This window comes from Mustela lutreola, chromosome 4 (assembly GCF_030435805.1).
Source record: "Mustela lutreola isolate mMusLut2 chromosome 4, mMusLut2.pri, whole genome shotgun sequence".
Classification (NCBI taxonomy): Eukaryota; Metazoa; Chordata; class Mammalia; order Carnivora; family Mustelidae; genus Mustela; species Mustela lutreola.
In genome coordinates, this window is record NC_081293.1 from 5,045,153 (window position 1) to 5,059,088 (window position 13,936).

At 47.1% G+C, this 13,936-nt stretch overlaps 2 protein-coding genes across 5 annotated transcripts in view; one reads left to right on the top strand and one right to left on the bottom strand.

Moving 5' to 3' along the window:
• DOCK1 (dedicator of cytokinesis 1) overlaps positions 1-13,936 on the bottom strand; it is a 485,813-nt gene that overhangs the window by 238,122 nt on the left and 233,755 nt on the right. The gene's annotated exons all lie outside the window — the stretch shown is intronic.
• INSYN2A (inhibitory synaptic factor 2A) overlaps positions 1-13,936 on the top strand; it is a 57,631-nt gene that overhangs the window by 4,285 nt on the left and 39,410 nt on the right. The gene's annotated exons all lie outside the window — the stretch shown is intronic.

The following is a 13,936-nucleotide window of genomic DNA, read 5'->3' on the forward strand; positions in this document are numbered from 1 at the left end:
CTCAGAAGTCCGGAGGGAAAGACGAGGGAGGGGAGGCTCGTGGTCTGGGGCCTCCTGCCAGCGGCCCTGCTGAGGAATCACCATGGAGATATATCACAGTCACCTTCAACCTTCATGGAACTGACCAGTCTTTCTTCATGTTTCTAGGTCATTCCAGTGGTGATGTGGGTCCCTGGTTTTTCCAGGAAGTATCCTCGTGTGACAATTTCTCATTTCTCTGTCCTTTGCACATGTCCTTTGTGGTTAGACTAAAGTCCTCAAATCATCCATAATTCACTTTCATAGTAAGTGACTTTCATGTCCTGGGAAATGTAGTGGAACTATAAAATCTGGGTTCTGAACGTGGGCAAATACGGGAAAGACAGACTGACATGAAGATGATTTTGTCGACAAAGGACTGCCGGTTCATGGAAATGTACTGAACACAAGCAGCAGTGGCCAAGGCAGCGTGTGAGTGTCTGAAACCAAGTGACAAGTCCTCAAGAACCTCCAGACCAGGAGGACGAGGTGGGAAGTAGAATCAGGAGAGGAGACAGTACTCTTGGAGGTTCCCAAGAGAAAGCTATGCCCTGCCCGGGATGAAGGCTAAGACCGGACTCCTGAGCCCAGCACAGGCAAATCCTAGAGCTAACACCCAGTCATCGGGCGCTGAGAGCAAGAGATTGGTATGGGGAGAATGAGAAGTGACGCTGGGAAAAGGTGGAGGAACAGGGATCAGAGAGTGAAGAACCAGTCTGAGGAAGAACCAGCAGGACAAGAGGGGCCTCTGTTCACTGACTGTGGGCGACCACTGAGTACTTGGAACAATAACATACATGTCCAGAAGACGGAGTCTTGCTAGCTCAAGACGAACCAGAGAGCTGGAACTGGAGACCAGTTGAGAGGGTTGAACAGGTGACAATTAATTGGTATCATGGGTGACTGGTGGCACTAGAGATGGGAGCAGCTGTGAGAGAAACATCCCACGTGGCCAATCTTTGTAACATGGCAATATGAAGAAGGGATTAAAGATGGCGGCGACATGGTGGTGGGTGATCCAGATGGAAAGAGAGAAGTCAGGGAACCAAGCAGGTTTTGGGGAAAAAATAGGCTTACCATTAGAAAGTTGAGTTTGAGTTTCCAACAAGAAATACTATTTTAAAAAATACTATAATAATAAAATTATTAAAAATTTTTCATCATCTTTTACTTCTTAGAACATGAGGAATACTTTCAAAGAAGAGAACAATGGACCAAAGGATTCAATACGGAAAGACATTCTTACAGAACTAAGAGTAGTAGTGTCTAATAACAGATGCTTAATAAATATTTAACAAAGCTATCAGATAGTCAACAATTTTGTTAGAAATTTGGGGACTCCATATTGGACAACAATTTTTTTCTTCCACTTCAACTTGTAACTTTCTTGTAGTCATAATTAAGAGGAAACACCTAAGAAGGTGGTTAAAGGAAGCCTGCTTCTAGAAATGGACAATCCTTACGTGTGGCCACATGGTGGTGATTAAAGAAAAAGGTATCAAAGATTTGGGTTCTTCTACCACCAAACTCAGCCTTAGAGTTTTCCTTGGTAAAAATTCACTTGGGTAGAAGTTGAGTCTCTAAGGAAAGAATGTGTTTAAGTTCAATGGCCTAGTATTTGAGTAAAAGAAACAAATGAGAAATGAGAGAGTCTAACTTGCCTCAATCAGACAGATCCAATGCTCTTATACCCCAAATGCTGACATTTTTGGTTGGAAGGAATTTTCAGTAGAGCTTTTACCAAAATACTGGAGGGCCCAATGGGTCAAGCCCAGATGGCCAGACAACGTCCGTCTGCCTCTCAGCATTGACCTCCCAACTCAGTCTGACATCATGACATCAACTTCATTGATCTCCGGGGCAGGTTCCTCGATTTATCACTTCTGTTCATCAGAACGGCACTGGTGCATAAAGACTTGCTCTTTGTCTTTTTCCCTTGTGGGAATCACATGACACCAACGACCAGTGTCCTGTTAATTGTGCTGATGAGACTCTCACGGCTCAGAGCAGTATGGACAAGAATCACTCCCCAGAACAGGGCATGCCACATGCAACGGTAGAGAATTTGAAATTTAAAAAATGCTGAAAAGGACAAGTTCCTCAAATTTCCAACCATATTTTTCACCTGCCTTCTCTGGTCATTGAAGAGCCCAACGGTAACTGCATTTCTTCCTCCCTCCCTCACTGGGTGTGTTTGCTTTAATGGTAGGCGTCAGTGCCGTGGCTTCACAGAACTGGTTTCCAGCCTGAAGGTGCTTGGTTCTGGTGATTTATGTTTGTCTCCATAAATGACATTCACTCTGCTTCAAGTGTATCACCCTTTTCTTTATCGTGTCTGTGAGATTTGCTAATGTTCCAAAGATACCCAGGGAGAGGCTGAATGGTGGAATTCACCACGTGTTGGGGATGCTGGACCGCTGAAAAGACCACCGGGTCTTAAGGGGCAGGAGGGTGGCGCACGCGGCCCCACGGCGCAGGGTCAGCAGCTGATTAGTGCGGGATGGACTGTCGTCCAGGGCTCCACACCTAACGATCATTATCTTCTACATCAAGGCACCAGTTCTAAATCTAGACTTGAAGACCCAGTGAGAATGACCAAGGGCATGCCCAGCTTTAAGTAAAAGCCTAGGATGACTGTCTTCTCTTCATTGGCCATTCAAGGTTGAAACTACCAGCTGGTTTTCAAGCATGTTTCTGTCTGGGAACAAATGGTATCTAGTGACATGCACACACAGGATGTGCTGTAAGCGTGCCTGCCCCTGTCGGCATCCCCTCCCTCTGCAGCAGCAGCACCACCAAGACCACACACAGAGGGTTTCAAGGCAGCCACCTACTGTGCCCTGGTCACAGAGGGGAGCGGGAGAGCAGCGTCCAAGCAAAGCTGCCTGCAGGTGCACTCCCCGCTCAGCCAGGCGCTGTCTGTGTGTCTGTGTGGTCCTGGGCACAGATTCACCTGTCGGTGGCTCGAATTCCACTCCTTTATCAAAAATGGCACCGTCTCCTCGACAAGGTATTTGGAAAATCCGATGCGAAAACACACATGGAGTGGGAGGTGGCACCGAAGCTAAGCCGAGCACCACAGAAGGATCGGCTCTTTACCTTCCTTCCCCCAGACTGTATAACGAGGTCTGGACTCTGGGCTAAGTCCAGGGACGGCCAGAACCAAAAATCAGACAGTCGGTGTCTACACCGCCGTTCCCAAGGATCATGAGCCTGCACAGCCGGGAACTGCTATGTTCAGAGAAGCCTACAGAGTGTGACAGTACCCAGCTGGTCATCTTGCGTGTCCACCCACCCCCACTCACCATCTGATAAAATCCGACATGGAAAACCCAAAAGTAAATCATCCTCTGAAAAGAACGGCAATATACTAGTAACTGATCTCAAACCCCCGGTCGATGGTTCGGAAGAGCTGCCAGCAGGAAGGGACAGAACTCTAGATATTTTGCATCCCAAAGCAGAAACATGCAAAGAACAAAGGTGAGAAGATGCCGTACTGTTCCTGCTCTTCCTGCGGTTAACCTGCCAGGGGACAATTTATTTGGAATCTGCCATCCAATAATTGGTCCACATGGCAAAAAACAAAAAGAAACAAAACACCTGTATTTTGTACCCTGACAATGGTCACTAACTGTCCCTCTGTAGAATGAGAATCCATCCCCACTGCTGCCCCAGTGGCAGCATGGCACACTGTGGGCCACGGCCCGGCCAGTGGGGGCGATCAGCCCAACACCTGGCTAAGCTGCAGGTTCGCTGCAGACCACATGGAAGGGGCAGCGCTCCTTGCTCCCCTGGGGCATCACTGGTTCTTCCCTTCATTTGGCAAAGGCTTGTGGGAACCTTCACGTCCCACATGTTGCTCTGTGCTCTAGCCACACAGCAGGAAAGAGAAGAGAATAACGGGTGCCTAGTGGTTCTTCACAGATAAATTAATACATTGACCTCTGCCATCCTGTTTGCAGGTCTCCATCCCCAGAAATTCTGACTGACCTGGACTGGGGCCTCATCTATGTTTTCTGGAAAGCCAGGCTCAGGAGTAGAGTCCTTCAGGAAGATCCTATCTCCTTGTTCCTGTGGGAACACAGTCTCCCTCCAGAGCCTCTTCTACATAACTGGAAATGCTTTGAAAAAAACAAAACAAAGAAACCAAAACTTGTAAACGGTTCCACTTCTTTAACACCTGTGCTCCCGCCTACAGCTTCAAGGAGGCCAAAGCCTAGAGGGGTCACTTCAGGTTTTGGAAAAGTTGGGTTTTCCTTTTGAAAAGTACTCTGAGGGTGCTGATGTGCGCAGAGACTTGCTTCCTGATCAGCAGTCCTGCTCACTTGCCACGCTGCCAACTTCTCTTATGAACCTGCACAGTCCATTCCGTCGGCCTTTCACTCCCTTTCCCACATCCCTTGTGAAGGAAGAGGCCATCTGATCCAAAGAGGTACTGGACAGATGAAAAAGTAGAAGGAAAATACAGAAAGATAAACTGAAGATGGGGTTATTCATGAAATAACTGGCCCTTACCGAGTTGGGGGGTTCCTAGAGCAGGAGGCCATGTGATGTGCTGCCTCAGAGGCCTGGGCAAGCCTGAGGAGCTGTCCGGCTCTGATCTGGCTGGGACGAGAAGGGGCAGCTCCAAGAGCCCTTAGAGAATCCAAAAGCTGACAGCAGAGGCTCTCAGTAAACAGCAAGCAGACGTGATGCGGTGTATTGCAACTCACTTGCCCGAGGACCACGCTTCCTCCCCCATGTCTGTCTGTCTCCGCAGTTATCACCTGCCCGTTCCCCTGCTGCCCTCTAGCTCTTCCTACTTCTCCGTTCCCCTTCCCCTTCCTCTCGATGTTCATTGCGAACAAGACATAATGGAGAATTCTACATATTGATCTTATTTATTGAGTATAATTTTAGATAGCAGGTACTCAATTCAAAGTAAGGAGAAATGAAAGTTACTGATTTTGTTCAAAAGCACTGAGCCTAACCCCCCCCTCGGAAGTAGCTGGACTCCCTGGGGTGCTCAGGACCCTCCATGCACCCCCTCCCCCACACTTCTCTCCTCCCCACAACCATGCCCATCAATGGCTCCTTCTCTACAGCCAACACCAGAGTCCAATGAGAAGGCGAGATGAGCGAAAACTCCAGACTTTAAACTGTTTTTGTCATCCCAAGCACTGAAGTTTTTCAGTTAAGTTCTTCATGAGTTTTACCCCACTTCATCCCACTCTGGAGCACAGAGCTAGATAACATAAGACCTGAAAGACTGTACTCCCCAGCAAGTCCTGTTTGCTAGAACACAGAGGTAATCGAAAGGCCCCACAGCACCACATGATTAAACATACAGATGGCCTTGAGCAACGTGGGCCTGAACTGTGCGAGTGGGATTTTATAGGCAAGTGGGTTTTTTCAGTCCAGTACTGTAAATGTATTTTTTCTTCCTTATAATTTTCTTGATACCATTTTCTTTTCTCCAGCCTGCATTATTTTAAGAATATAGTATATAATATATATAACATACAAAATGTGTTCATCGACATTATCAGTAAGGCTTCTGGTCAACAGAAGGCAATGAATAGTTAAGTTCTGAGGCAGTTAAAAGTTAAAAAATTTAAAAAAAAAGTTACAAGTCAAAAAACACCTTTTTGACTATGCAGGGTTTAGCGTCCTTAAGCCTCATGGTGTTCATGGGTCAACGGTATATAGCATTTCTGAACCATACATTCAATTTTGTGAATGTCTGGGTCATCTCTATCTCTTCCATGAGCATAGAAGAAAAGTTTAAGGTAATCCCATACAACACTCAAACTCAAATAGTTATGCAAAGATTCACAAGATCAGAATCTCTGCGCATGGTTTTACTTACTAACCTCAGAAAACCATAGCCTTCTCCCTTCCATTCATCTAATTCCCACCCAGATTTCACAAAACAGCCACATTCCCCCTGATCTGAAGATCCAGCTTACACAGAAAGAATCCTTGGAAGCCACCAATACATCTCAAGCCTTCTATAAAACAATGGGTAAGGCCCCGCCTGTGAGGACACTGTGATGTAGATCATTATATTCTTTCATCAATTAGCAAGTTTCAAAGCTGACCCAGTTCAGGAGAAAGGAGGTGCATCAAGGGACCTCAACTACAATCACTTACATTTGTGTATGGAGAGAACTGACGCACATCAAAGAAGACTGACTCATGCATTAGGCCTGCTCTTCCAAGTCCCCCAGGGAGGTACCGTGCGCTGTGCCTTTCAGAGATGCATGTCTTTCCCCAGCACCTGATATGGTCCCGGGTCACCCCAGATACGCACGTGCTCTTCTTCATGTCAGTGAAGGCAGCAGGAGGACTGAAGCAGAGAAGATAGAAGTAGAACTGGACAATCACAGAGGCCACCCAGGGAGAGGAGGCTAGGGCCACAGTCCTAGAACATGGACCATGGGAATTGAAGACCCAAAGCAGGGACAGGCCATGGCATGTTCTAGAGACAGAGCAGGAACTGAAACCTGGATGAGCAGGACCTGGAGGATGGGGGGTGTAAGAATGCCAAGGTCAGGGTAGGAGCAGTGGGAACAGAAAGGAAGAAGCCAAGAGGTAAATCAATAATGAGGAAAAACAAAAATCAGTAAGACCTTCAGAAGACTGGCTTTGATGAGTTAAACTAGAGAATGAATCAGACAGAGCACTGCCAGCACCCACTAGGGAGCCCTCACAATAGAAAGCGAGGAACTCTCCACCATCCTAAATTGGGGCATGGGTCTTTGGACCCCACTGCAAGCCAAGTTCAGTCCTGCATGTAACACTGGGTGCCCTTGCTCCATGCATCCAACGGGAGCATAGAAGCTATGTTTCTGGGTTAAGTATAGTCCACCTCAGGGTCGTAGGTCATGGCCCAAGGCCTCTTGTTAGGATTCTGTACCTAGGCTCCTGGGGCCATAATTTTTCTACGTTTTGCTGTCTACTTATAAATAGAAGCTGATTATAAGAAATGTTCATTTCTCCCCATCTTTCTTGGCTTAGCTACCTCTATAGTAAACTCAAGACCTTGTAAGCCCTATAGTCTGGCTAGACCAAGGAAACACGGGAGATGCACTATAGTGAAAAATACAAGGGGCGGGGGATCTGTTCTGATTGTAATGAATGGGCGCTCACATAGTCTTGCCAGAAAGACAGAACTGCATCTTCAACTCGAAGTCACTGCAACTGCAGCGACTGGTTGATTCCACGCAGAAATCCTGCCCTGGGTACCCTGAGATTCGACTTCAAGAAACATCAGGGAAAACACATACTTTTCTGACATAGTTATTTTTTTGGAAAAATCAACATTCTAAATTTAGCTCAAGGATATAGCATGAGTGAAAATATGCTGTTTAGTAAAAAACATATGGATTTGTTACAATCAGTAAAACAAAACAATCCCAAAGTTCATTTTGCAATGTGCATGTTTTCACTCAAGATTCCCATAAATTCTAAGAAAGGGGGGCCACCTCTTCCACATCATACCAACTCCAGTTTCCTAGCATTGGGCTCCAAACTACCAGCCGGTTGTTGCTTAATTACCTAGAGCCATCCAGGCAATAGAGCAGGAGGGACATCCGGCTACAGTAATCTCTACCCATCTATGAGCTACATTCAAACGAGAGCTCTTACATTGAACATCTTTTCGAGCTGTCCTGCCTCCTGGGGAGAAGAGAGGAGCAGGGAAATTAGTTCCTTTTACTAATCTTACATAGGATTTTTGATGGGTTGTTGGAACCCGTTTTTCTGGACTCTCCATGGACATTGTTAGTTAGCAGAGCTAACTGCCGCAAATAAAAGTCGCTTCCTACACTGATGTAACATCTCACTCGGAGGAGGCATTTTTCCCAGTTGGTTTATTCCTGACATCATAAAATTCTGCTAATTCACTTTTACTCATTTAGGCTCCATGTGGACAAAGGATGAGCAAAGGTCACTATCAGTATAAGCCGAAGACTGAGGAGCTAAGTAAATCGTGCAAAGATGAAGGAGGAGGTGTGGTTTGTGGAAGAGGCCATTTTCTGGTTTCTCTGACCCTCTGCGCCATACCCCAAGCATCCATGTATAGCATGGATGGTTGACGGCCCCTCGTTAGATGGTTCCCCACTCATCGGAGACAGGCCAGTGTGAGTGTGGGACAACAGGGATTTACGCGGTGTGGCTGGAGTCCTCGGCGACAGGTTTTCTCTCGGTGACAGTGTGTTTTCTGAATTCGTGGGCATGAACGGGGGACCTCCCGCCTAGAGTGGTTCTCCTTCGGCCTCAAGCCTGCATAGAAAGTCTGTGAGTTCCCCTTTTCCCTCCTTCTGACCGGATGCCCATCCGGTCCTAATGACAGAGGCCTGTGTGCGATCTTCCACAAGGGACCGGGCTGCGACCCGGCCTTTTCCTCACACACAGCCTCCTTCCTCCGTGACCCCTCCCGCAGGGATGTGTGTTTTCACTTCATGACCCCATTCCAGCCCTCCTGAATCAGTGACCTTTGAAGAAGTGAACAAACGTCTGGAAAAATATCATTTCAGTGTATTAAAGGAAATTAAACGGGATAATGAATCTAACTAAAGCACCGTCCAAAATCTATAGCAGTTAGCTGTGCCCCGAGGAAGGGAGGCCTTCCACTTTGGAAGAATCAATCAGTGCCTACAAAATAGGACTAGAGTTAACTATTTCACAACACAACTGAGTTCAGTTAACGGCCGAAACACTGCCTTCCCTTCCTTTCCCTCCAGGAAGTTGAGTGTTAAAAGAAGGGGAGGTTCTCGGTCCCCCCTCCCCCCGTCCTGACCAGCCTAATGCTCAGGCATTCCCTCAGCATATGGAATAAAATGCTGACCCAATTAATCTTGAATTCCAGCCAGCATCTGTGACTCCAAGGTGTCTCAACAGCGGGAAAGCCACTAGAAAAACCAGTAGTAACACACAGTCCCCTTCCAGAGTCATCGGATTGCTTGGCCAGCTCTTTTGCTCTCTGCCCAGAAGGATGGGACACCAGGGCGTCTTGGCGAGACCAGTGCACTCACCAGCCCTCACGGTCAAGTCGGCTGCCCCGTGCCCGGCATCATCACCTCACCGGGGCCAAACCAGAAACGTCGCAATTTAGGAACAGAGCTCATCCAGTGGAGAGTCTCCTGTCAGCTCTGGGGATCCCAGTTGAGTTCAGAAACTAAACGCGGAGGATACGCCAAATCCATTTTCCATCTAATTAAAACGGAGGGCAGACCTCCTCCCAGCCGCAAGTTCGCTCATGTACTGACATATCTTCAGCGGAACACCCCTTCTCCTAGGCAGTCCGTGCACACATATGTACACACATGTACACGCAGACACCATCTATGTACATACCACACACGCAAACACCGTCAATGCTCCGAAATTCATTTTCTTTATTCAAAACATCCTCAAAACAATAAAAGATGACCTTTGGGAGATGGCATGTACCCAAATCTAATCATTTCTGGGTTTTTCTTCTTTTGATCCGAGTGTTTATACTTTTGAGCGGCCTGATCCTGTCATCCTGCTTCAGGAGTGGCCTGACATTGCCCTGCTTTTTTTTTTTTTTTTTTAATTGGCAAACAGTAATACTGCAGCTCCCCCAACCAAAACTGGAAAACAGAAGGGAAGACAGATCTCCCAGAACGCAGGATCTTAATACCACAATGATGACCGTGTTGGTTCATTTTCCAGAACGCTCGATCTTAATACCACAATGATGACCGTGTTGGTTCATTTTCTTCCAGTACAATTTGGGAGAACACTTTCTTTCACTTAACATGAGTTCATAAGTGTTTTTCTACGATCCTAAATAATCTTTATAATTATCACTTTAATGGCCACACTGAGTGGATGTACGCCATTATTTACTTAACCATTTACCTATTGTTAGGCTTTTAGTAGCTGCCGCTTTTCACTCCTTTAAGCTGGAAAGAACATTTTTATATAAGCTGTTAATTTAAAGCAGCATGCAGAGAGGACTCTCCATCACTAATCTAAAAATACAGGGTTTATATACTTACAACTCACATTTGATTATGCACTTTAATTGGAGGGTAATTAAGACATTTGCATTCCGAACAGCTCCTCGACACCAGCTCTCCCTGAGCCAGACAGGCTCCACCGTGACTCGCCAGAGTCACCTCAAGATGGCACAGTCCGATGAATTCCAAAACACAATTCTCATATGAAAAATAAACTTTATGAACTCCTGCTGCTTCAGAGCCAAGAGATTAACTCCAAGAACCAGAGCCCATGGTCCTCGGAGGTGACAGGCCGTCACTGAAAATGCCACTGTGGCTTCCTGAGGGGTCCAGCACTCCCGACAGACCTCACCACATCTGTGCCCAAGGCCAGGTGTGTTCCTGGGACCAACCTGGAGGGGCTGTGCACAACCTGGACCCAGAAACCTCGAGAGAAACAGGCCAAGGAAATTGCTCAGATGATTCCCAAACATCGGATGCTTTGAGAAATTCAATGCAGGGCGCTGCGTCCGGGCTACAGGTTTCCTTGGGCAGGGCAGGGGGTTGGTGCAGGCAGGGGTCCTCCTCCAGCTGCTTGACTCCCAACAAATTACAAAAAAAAAAAAAAAAAAAAGACCTGCAGCTTGAGGGTGGTAAGAGCGTCTCCTCGTGAGGCTATTCTGAGGGTCAAGGAGGAAATCCAAGTGCAGCGCCAAGGATGCTGGCATCTGGGGAGGAAAAGAAGTACATACGACTGCACGCCGACATCACGCTGTGGTGTACGCACACTCATTTGCTGAATGAATGTGTAAAGGGATGAGGGATGACTAGCCCCTCCCCACCCCAATAAACAGTAAATGAACACGCTGGACAGGTATAGCCCCATAACATGACAGTAGTTCTTAATGTCCAGGAAAAAGCCACTCTGAAGCTTTAGAAAATGACACCCAGCCATCAAAGGAGCACCGATCTCCATCTGAAGTCCAAGTAAACCAACTACAAGGACCATGTGACAACCTTCTTATCCGTGGGGTGAGGACAATTCCATTTCTACTACTTGCAAAACAAATACGTCAGCAAACCGCCCTGAGAAAAAAAATCCTCTAAGTATCACCATCATTTTTACTAATAAGAAAATGATTTTTATAAACTTAGCAACTCCTTGTAAAATAGAGAAGAGCTTAGAATTGCTTTATTATTATTATTTTGCCACTGGCAATTAATTTTTTTGATTTGTTTTATTAGTTTGATGGTTGGGTCCAAGATTCAGAATATCTTTCCAAACCAGCAGACTGATGTAAGAAAATTATTTCAGTGCAGTTCCTGGCAAATCGCAATGATGAATAGCATGGTAGGACAAACTTATTCAGACACACATTTTTCAGGAATGGCAGGGAAAAGGCTGAAAAATTACTAGTAAATTGCTTTTTGTAAAAACGCTCTCCCTTTCAAATTTTCCCTGGTAGGAAGGTCTTCTGCAGAATGATGGCACAATATAGTCTGGCACAGCTGGACAACAAAGGCAGTTCAAGAATGACTTTGAGAGAGGAGGGTTAGGATTTAATTCTCTCATTATACCCCCACGGCCCCCAGACCCATCCCACACCACGTCGTTTTGTGTGCATCATTTTAACCTGTTGGGATAAATGTCTGTAAAAGATACGTACTAACCGTTCTTACTGGCGTGCTGGATCCCACCCACTCTCCAGAGTCTCGCCCTCCCAGCACGGAGCCAGGAGATGCTATGGCTCTGGTCTGTTCGTTTCCTTCTCCAGTCTCTCCAAAGCTGCCCAGTATTTCTGCTTCCAACTTACAAAGGCCTGCAGCTATCCTCAGCACCCAGTAAAGCTCTAAAAGTCAAAGAAGACTTATTCTCTGTCTTCCCCAGACAACCTACAAGAGCGACCACTCGGGTAATTCTTCTGTCCGAGGCCACACAGAGGCAACAGTGGCATGAGGACGTGGCTTCCTCCGGGCTCAGCACAGAGCTGGGGTGGCTCCGGAGGAGCCCTTCAAAGCAGCCACCTTCCAGACCAGCCATGCATGTCCCCAGGTGCCCGGACAGTGCCATCTGTTCCCAGATGTTTGCTCTGCTCTCCCAGGCCTTCCCTTTCAGGGACACACTCCAGCCACCCAAGATGAAAGGTCTAGTTTGGTAGTTCTTCCCCGGGGATGGCTGTGCCCCCTCACCCCCCATGGCCATCTGGCAATGTCTAGAGACTTTTCTAGCTGGCACACTGGGAGGGCGCTCCTCAGGTCTAATGGGTAGAAACTGGGATGCTGCTAAACATTTCTACATGCACAGGAGGGTAAGCGGTCAACCGGCCTAAAATGCCAGAAGTGGCCAGGCTCTCTGACCAAAACCAAACTCCACAGAGCTGATTTCTGTGGCCCTCCAGCAGAGTTGCCAGTTCATTGTCAGGGCATAAGTGATGAAATAATTCCATCTTCTCTAAGTCTTTTGTTCAAGAGCTCAGGTGGGGACCTGTAAAGTGCCAGCGCCATGCTGGCCCGTGATGAGAAACCAGGCTCATGGGGTCCCCAGACTGCACAGAGAGGAAGTTCTAGAATGCACTCTCACATGGGGGCTTGGGGCTTCTCCCCACTTTTTTCCTTCATCGGACCACCACGCCCAATGGCCTGCAGTTCTAACGCAGTAAGAACTAAGGCCATGGGGACGTGTCCTGCCTGTCTGTTAGACAACGGACACTGAGACGGCAGGAACTCCGAGATCAGGGACAGCAGGTGCAGCTCCTGCCTGTACGTCCTACTTGCTGTAGGACGTTAATAAGTAACATCACCTCTCTGAACCCCACTTCGCTCCTTCAGATGGGCGGTATGGCCCTGAAGGTGGTAGGCACAGCCCTCACATAGCAGTGAAGCTCCCGATGGCCTACACGCTCACTGCCTTCTGGAGCGGCCGCCACCAGCCACCCAGTTCCTTGTGGCATTTCTGGAGAAGCGCTCCTGGGGGTTTCTGTGCTGGCCCACAGCTCCTCCCCGGACAACCCGAAGGGACTGGGCAGTGCAGCCTGGGCCTGTTCTTTTCCACTAGCTTATGTCTGTGACCTTGCCTCTGGACATGGTACTCCAACGCCAGGTTCCTGCACACCCCAGTCCGTCCCATCGGACTACTTTCTTCTCAAACGCTAACTCACAAGCAACGTAACTCTATTTTCTTCCTTTAAGTTCAGCCCGCAAGAAAATTCTTCCACGTGCAATGAGCAGCTGTGAATCTGCCTGATAAAGTAAAGGCATTTACCCCACTGGTATTCCCCAGAGGGATCATCGGCCACCTGCACCTTTTTAGATGCATTTAATAATTCAGCCCAAGATGAATTTGCATGATTAACATAAAGCCTTGTGATTTTATTTTCTTTCAGGATTTAAATACTCAAACCACCACCATTGTTTTCACAGAGGTTGTGATCAAAACACAAAACTTGATCTAGAATGAGTAATTTCTTTTTTCTTTTTTTTAAGTATTTTCAAATACCACTCTCCACAGAACGCAAAGAAAAGAGTTATAGATGCAGGGAAACCCATGTTCTTTCTAGGGCTAGCGTTAACCCAGTAGAAGTAAGCCGCATCACAAGATTAACCCCTTCAGGTCGTCCCATGGAGCAGAAGGCCCCACTGTCCCATGACATCCATAACGGCTAAGACAAATACATTTATGTCAGTCCTTCATGAAGGGCTCTCCACATTTATCTGATCAGGACCTAGAGTCTCCAATAAGAAAACAGCAATTCTCTTGGATTCCAATAATAGATTAATCACGTCACCCAAAAACTAGTAAGAACCCAAACCGAGTAAGATGCATTTGGAAAACCATCTGCCTCTGAAGTGAGGAAGTATATGTGAAATGATAATCTGCAAAGCGGAAGAGGCAGCGTCGCTGGGCTTCTTGATGAAGATAGTGGAACAGGTTTGTCTAACGGGGAAACATGCATCACTATCAAAAGAAA